Raw genomic sequence first — 7,621 nt, 5'->3', positions numbered from 1 at the left:
TACGATTTGAACCATTCACTCGGTGAAGACATCTCAAAGTTAGTCAAGATGGCATAGTAGACTTGTCTTTGAACTAGTGATCTTATACGATTAACCGGACCTGTCTTATGCATAGTACATGTTACCTCAAGTATTCAAACAAACCGACACGTGGATTGGCCTTATGTCTATATCATGTTTCATGAGCGCTCTAAAGTTAGGCCCTTGGACTCATAGGAAGCGGTACCATCTTCTACACTTACATAGGTAAGCTTACTAAGAGTACCCCTATAATTTACAATACCTTAACAACTCAGTTATAAGCTTATTAAGAGTTTGCTAACTCATCCTCTTCTTTTCACATTACAGGTACCAAGCACTTCAACCTTGGGATGAAAATGAAATAAAACTAAGTGCTTGCAATCATGACATATGGTGTACTTGGGCTCATTGAACTCAAGACTTGATGTTTCTTCAAGCGTTGAGTCGAATTTCCACCAAGAATGATTATGTTAAGTGGGCTTAAGACCTATCCCTTTTGATGTTTTCCACACCAAATCCCTTGCAAGTCCCTTTGTTAAGGGGTCAGCCAAATTTTCACTTGACTTTACATAACTAATGGTAATCACACCTTCTGCGATTAACTACCTAACACAGCTATGTCTCAGTCCTCTGGACTTTTCATTATAGACATGGCTATAGGACCGTGATAGAGTTGTTTCACTATCACAATGCAAAGATATTAGTGGCATAGGTTTTGGTCATATCTTAATCTCTAACAAGAGATTCCTTAGCCACTCTGCCTCTTTGCTACAAGAAGCTAATGCTACAAACTCTGACGCCATGGTTGAGCCTATTATGCATGTTTGCTTCTTAGAAACCCAAAAGATAGCTCCTTCTCCAAAAGTAAAAATCCAACCACTCGTGGACGATGAGTGATCTTCACAGTCAGTTATCCAACTAGCATCTGTAAATCCTTCCAGCACTGCTGGATAGCCATTATAGGCTATTCCATAGTCTATTGTTTTCCTCAAGTACCTAAGTACTCGGTTAACAGCATGCGAATGCACACTACTTGGATTACTAGTGTATCTATTAAGTTTTCCCACTACAAATGCAATATCAGGTCTAGTACAAGTTGTTAGGTTTTTATTCTTGGCAATCCCGGTTGACAAAACTCCTTTAGTTGTACTTATTTTCGCACGTTTTATTTCAGTGAGGCTATGAGTTTTTAGATGCGAATCCAACCTGAGTTATGCATTGCAGAGAAGTTTGTGATGTTAATACTTTCAAGATTGCCACTTCGTTGATTATGACGGGGATCGAGCTGCTCGGTCAGCTTGCGGGGGTCGAAGGGGTAGCGCCCCTTGGCGGGTCCGAGACAGCGCCTAGGTGGGGTCGAGGGGCAGCGCCCCCGAAGCAAAATGCAAAATTGCATTCGAAGTTGCATGTCCGCCCTTGCTCGCTCGAGTGAAGGAGTTCTCGTTCGAGCGAAGGCTACATCTGGAAAAAAACCTAAAAGGGATGAATGTACGCTTGAGCAAAGGTTATGTGGCTCAAGCGAAGCCACTTATGCAAACACATGCGTTTTTGGTTCCTTGCTCAAGCGAGATTCGTAGTCCCAGATTTCTATAAGTACGTGTTTCTGTCAGATTTTAGGATTACTACTCCATATCTTCTTTTTGGATATTAAGGTTTATATCTAGTGATATTTTGCTAGTTTTCTTTGATGTTTAATTGAGTATTCAACTCATGGGTTAAGAAGAATACATCAAAGGTTCGTTTGTTCATTCTATACAAAAGAGAGAGTTGTTCTTCGGTGGATTCTGAAGAATTTGAGCCTGAAGCTTTGGTGGATTCTGGAGTGGCTCATCGTCAAGACAATTGCGAGGTGAAGACGGGGTTGGAAGAGACATATAGGGGTTGGTTCAATTTGGGCGTGGATTCACTAGGTAATTGAGAGTATACCTGTGTAATTCCTTTATGTCTTTTTAGTGGATTGTTTTGTGGCTTTTGCTCGTAGTGTTTTTTAACACAATTGGAGGTGTCCAATTGTGATTTTTTCACGTAAAATCGTTGTGTCGATTTGTCTTGATTATTTGATTGGGATTGTTGTTTACTGCTTAAAATTGATACATAATCACAAATCAACATCTAAGGGATTTCTAGATTTTTCACAAGTCATGGCATACATCAGGCTACCTATTACTCTTGAGTATTCTAGCTGATCAACAACTCTTCCAGTATTAGGATACAATTTCAAATTTGAATCAAAAGGTGTAGACATGGGTGTACAATTATATTGATTAAATTTCTTAAGAATTTTTTCAATATAGTGCGACTGGGTTAGAATCAAATTATTGTCCTCTCGTTTGATCTTAATACCCAGAATTACATCAGCCAAGCCCATGTCTTTCATACTAAAGCTAGATGATAATAAACTGTTAGTACTTTCAATGACATCATTGTCAGTACCAAAAATAAGCATGTCATCTACATATAGACATATGATTACACCTCTATTGCCAGTGAACTTACTATATACACACTTATTAGTTTCATGTATCCTAAAACTTGACACTATTACTTTGTGAAATTTCTCATACGACAGTTCTGGAGCTTGTTTCAATCCCTATAGTGGCTTCACGAGTTTACACACTTTGTGCTCTTGACCCTGTATAACAAATCCTTCTGATTGTTGTATGTAGATTTCCTCATCTAACTCTTCATTTAGAAAAGCTATCTTAATATGCATTTTATGGATTTCAAGCTTATAGATTGAGGCTAAGGCAATCAACACTCAAATGGTGGCAATTCTGGCCACCGAAGCATATGTATCAAAATAATCGATACCCTCTTTTTGAGTAAAACCCTTAGCAACTAATCTACTTTGAACTTGTCAATTGTGCCATCGACTTTCATTTTCCTTTTGAAAATCCATTTACAACCAATTGGTTTGGATCCAGGTAGCAAATCAACAAGTATCCAAGTATTGTTACCCATGATAGAATCCATCTCATCATTTATTACTTTTTTTCAGAAAGCAACATCTTAAGACTTTATAGCCTCCTCAAAGGTTAATGGATCTGAATCCATATTCAAAGAAATCTTTGTTTGCTTACAATGAGCTTTCCTAGTTCCTTCTACAATGTAAATAATGAAATCAGGGCCAAATGACTTCTCAGTTGTAGCCCTCTTACTCCTCCTTAGCTCAACAAGCTCATTTGGTTCATTAGGCTCAATGTGTTCACACTACTAGAAATATGGCTTTTTGCGTCTATTTTTTTGCGACTGATTATTTAACCGTCGCAAAAAACACTTTTTACATTAAAAAATCACAAAATCATTTAACCCAATCGTGTTCTTAACTTAATAAATAAATAAATAAATAAAAAATAAAAAATAAAAAAAAAACTTGAACTATCTCTCCCTTTATTTCCCAAATTTGTCTCCAACGGTGGTGTAGCTCATTCATTTCCTGTTGTTGCCTACTCTCTCTCTCTCTCTCTCTCTCTCTTGCTTGAATCTCACTGTCCAAATCTCTCTCGCTCGACTAAATTTGAATCTCGATTGAATCTCACTCTCACATGATGAAGATTTGAATCTCGCATGAATCTCACTCTCGCTTGATGAAGATTTCGATTGGACGTGATGAAGATTTGAATCTCGCTTGAATCTCACTCTCACATGATGAAGATTTCGATCGGCTGTTGATGAAGATTTCGATCGATTCATAATCGAGATTCATAATCGGTAAGCTACTTTCTATGTATGAATCCAACTCTCTGTCTTTCTGTGTTGTTTCATGCCTAGTTGCTGAATTTCTGTGTTGATTTATTCTGAATTTCTGTGTTGATTTCGATCGTTCTTTAATCTGTGTTGTTGATTTATCAGGTGATTCATCTTGTTTTTGCTAATTTAAAGTTATACAGATAGATAGAGACATGATTTCGGTGATTGATCTTGTTTTTGCTAATTTGTTGGCTTATTTCTGGTGTTTTACCAGATTCTATGAATGAATATTAATCATAGAATATTAATCAAAAATTGATAAATAAATAAAAATGAATATGATAATAGGACTGACATGATTTAAAACTAGAATTTAGTGTATATTGCTCCCACAAGGACCAGTCCTCTATAAATTCTACCAAGAAAGCTTTAGATTCGTTCACATTCTCTCTCTATTAGAAATCAATATTTGGACAAAGCTCAAGCCTCTCAAGTGGCCAAAGGCTTTAAAATTAGGAGTACTTACTACAACTTTCAAAGTTTTCAAATGCCAATCTTCATTCTGTTTGATCTCTCTATTCTTCTTCTTCATCATCATCATCATCAGTGCCAGCAATTGCAAATGAAGAAGGTAACTAATTAAGCCTCGTCGTAGAATGTAGTAATTTATACTAATATTACTTCATATGATTATGTATATCATTAGCTATTTTGAAGAGTAATGCTAATGCATCGTTATCTATCCATGGCAAATCTAACTTAAAATCTACTAGTCTACAGTCACATTTCTCTATCAAATTTAACAATGAAAATTCCACTGCAAATGCAGACTAGTCTTTTAAGCTGTAAAAGAAGAGGGATTAAAAAAAGATTGCCAAGTCTCTAATGTGAAGTTTTAATTCACAAGTTTATATACACGTTCATCAAACGTGCAGTTTCATAAATCAAAACAGATAACATAAAACGAAATTCATATGGTCACTAACAGTGTCTTGTTTGAAATTCATATGCAAAAGGTAAACCATGCAGATATCCTGTAAAAGAAATTGTCCCATAAATTGGCAATTTGTGAAACCCAAAACAAGCACCTAATTTGTAATTGATTAGTAAAACAAGCAACCTTCACCAAGAACATATACAATTTCATTTCATGATATCCAAAACAATATTCCTTCTCAAGTCAATATATCTAGACAATACAATAAGTGAGAGAAAACTGAACATGAAAAGAAGGCAAAGTTCAATGAGCTCCTTTTTTAATTTGCAATGCCAAAAGGATTAGTAATTTCTTTCCTTCACAACATTTGAGAGAGGCAAAACACTTTTTATAGAGCATTACACACCTCAAGAATTGATATTATTTCATATGATTATGTATATCACTTTTCATCTCTTTAGGTGGTTACTGAAGCCTTAAGTTGAAAATAATACCAAAACTGCCTCAGGATCAAATAGTCATGAAGGCCTATAAATATGAGACTAACGCCCATAACTTTTTTATAATATATATATTATATTGGTGCTATAGTTATGATGCTTTAGGCAACCTTGTGAAGAGATTTTAAATTCATAAGTTCTAATTTGGGACCAAATTAACAAAATTAGAGTCTAAAGTCGCTCTTTAAAAGTTTTTGTTGTAGGATAAATTTCAACAAAATTAGAGCCAAACTTCAGCAGTTTTTTTTATTTTCTTTTAAAAAAGTGTTTAAAAAAAGTTTTTAGAAACATTTTATCAAATTTGACAGAACATTTCACAGTAAATCTATAGTAGTTTTCTCAAGCTAAAAGGTAGCTTTTTGGAAACAAGAAGTGCAGTAGCTGATTGCAACACTGCAGTGGGGTCTCTGAGCGAGAATTATTGAATTCTCTTTTGGATAGAAAGCTTTATTAGTAAAAAAAAGTAACAAAAAACACAACCCAAGGGACAGACTCAGAGAAGCATGTTAAAATGTTCTGAGGTTCAATCATCATATGACCCAAAAGAGGATGCTTTTGAATGGATGGGGTGGGATTTTCAATTCCAAGGATGTGGAAATGAAAATGATTTCCATAACAGACTTCATTGATGAAAGCATTGTTTGTTTATTTGAAATGGGAATCTAGTGTTCATTTGGTGGCAGACAAGAATTGTAATCTCTCCTATGTACTGTTTGGTGGGGAGGAAAAAAAAATTTTAAGTCCTATGCACTGTTTGTTTATTTTGACACCTATAAAGTTGTACTTACAAATTGACGAATTTTACGTTTTATCAATTTGTATATATACATATGGAAATTATTAACACATTATACTAACATATTGTAGGTGTCAGATGCATCTAGTGGGCAACAAGCTTCAAAAGAAAATGAATAAGGCTCTATAAATTGCTAGCAATCTTCAATTCATTCGTCTCCTGCACAAGGTTTGAATTATCTTTTTCTTCTTTAATTTTGTTGTTGTTTGTTCTGTCTTCAACTAGTTTTGGGATTTTTGGTTTTTCAACTTTGTTATTTCGACTGAATCGGTTTTATTGAATATATGTTTGGTCAATCTTTGTCTCTTATGACGATCAATTGAAAAACTTTCGTTCTTCCGAGAAAAATTCCATGCGGAAATATTATGGAGACCTGAACTGAAGAGACAATTTTCTATATATAAATGCTAACTATATTTTATATTTATTTATTTATTTGCTATGGTAAGGTTATTATTAATGTTACCATCGCATATTCAAACATATAACAAGTCATGATTTGATTTTATTTATGTGGATATGTATTGTATGCTTTTAAGTTTTAATTTGATAACAGAAATTTGAAATTTGGATCTCATCCTTGGGGTTGTTATAAAATAAACAGCTTGCAAAATGATTACTTGCTAGTGCATTAAGAACTGTGTCCTGGGCACAATTGGTCATGAATTTGTAATTAGTTTATTCTTTTTTCATTTTATTTGGAAATTCTCTTTTTGACATTGATACAATGTTTGGTTTATTGGAATGAAAGTGAAATGCTCATTTCTTAGTATCCTGTGAAATGATCAATGATAATTTCATTTATAATGTATTTTTCATGATATTTTAGCGAACCAAATGTGATAATTGATATTTTGGTGGAATGATCATTTTATTTCACTTCTAATGAACCAAACACTACTTCAAAGCTTGATTTTGGTTTAATTCCTTACAAATTTTTAGCAATAAGACTTGTTGAAGTTGTTGATGGATTTTCATTGGTTTTTTTAGTTTTAGTTGACAATTTTTGTTTAATGTTGAGAATCTAATTGAATGACTGTTTTTATTATTATTATTATTTAATTTTTTTATAATGCTTTTTGGTCTTTTAGTTAATTGCTTGTGCCGCTGATGATGATGAAAAGAAACTTTCGTTCTGCTGAGAAATTCCATGCTGAAAATTTATGGAAACCTGAACTGAAGAGGCTTGAGAAAGATCTTTTAATGCATCCATCATTTTGATTGTTTTAAAATTTTTGAACTAACCCTTTGCTTGTTTGCTAATAACTATAGTAAAGTTTAGAAATTAAAAAAATTCCTCATTAAATCTTGATGGTTTTATTGAGAGTTTATCAATATGTTTTCATATGATTTCGGGAAATTGGATAGGATAGACTTGCATGTTTATGTCTGATACTTCTTAAGCTCATACTTGCTGGTTCTTCTGGCAACTGTGTATGTATGTATTCATTGAGAGACAGAAAGAAAAGAGAAGTGATATAAAAAAAAACTAGTTGAAAGCTGGCCTTCCTTAGACCTTTTTATTTCTACAGCTTGTTTAAGGATGCCCTTTTCTTTTTGCAGTTTCATTTGGTGAAATTTCATGGTCTGTGACCTTTTTTTTATCATACTAAACTGTGCACATTCCTTAAATTTCATTCATGAATTACGAGTAAAACAGCAAGTGCTTTCAGGTGA

General features: G+C 33.9%; 2 non-coding genes across 2 annotated transcripts; both read left to right on the top strand.

Moving 5' to 3' along the window:
- The first annotated feature begins 6,245 nt into the window (after window positions 1-6,245).
- On the top strand, window positions 6,246-6,332 carry LOC114306134 (small nucleolar RNA Z159/U59). The gene has a single exon (XR_003644568.2). It is a non-coding gene; the product is annotated as a small nucleolar RNA Z159/U59 (small nucleolar RNA).
- Window positions 6,333-7,047: 715 nt separating this feature from the next.
- Window positions 7,048-7,130, top strand: LOC114306135 (small nucleolar RNA Z159/U59). Its single transcript, XR_003644569.2, has one exon. It is a non-coding gene; the product is annotated as a small nucleolar RNA Z159/U59 (small nucleolar RNA).
- Window positions 7,131-7,621: the final 491 nt, after the last annotated feature.

This window comes from Camellia sinensis, chromosome 8 (genome assembly GCF_055761805.1).
Source record: "Camellia sinensis isolate YWXY chromosome 8, ASM5576180v1, whole genome shotgun sequence".
NCBI lineage: Eukaryota > Viridiplantae > Streptophyta > Magnoliopsida > Ericales > Theaceae > Camellia > Camellia sinensis.
This window is presented reverse-complemented; position numbering and strand designations above follow the sequence as displayed.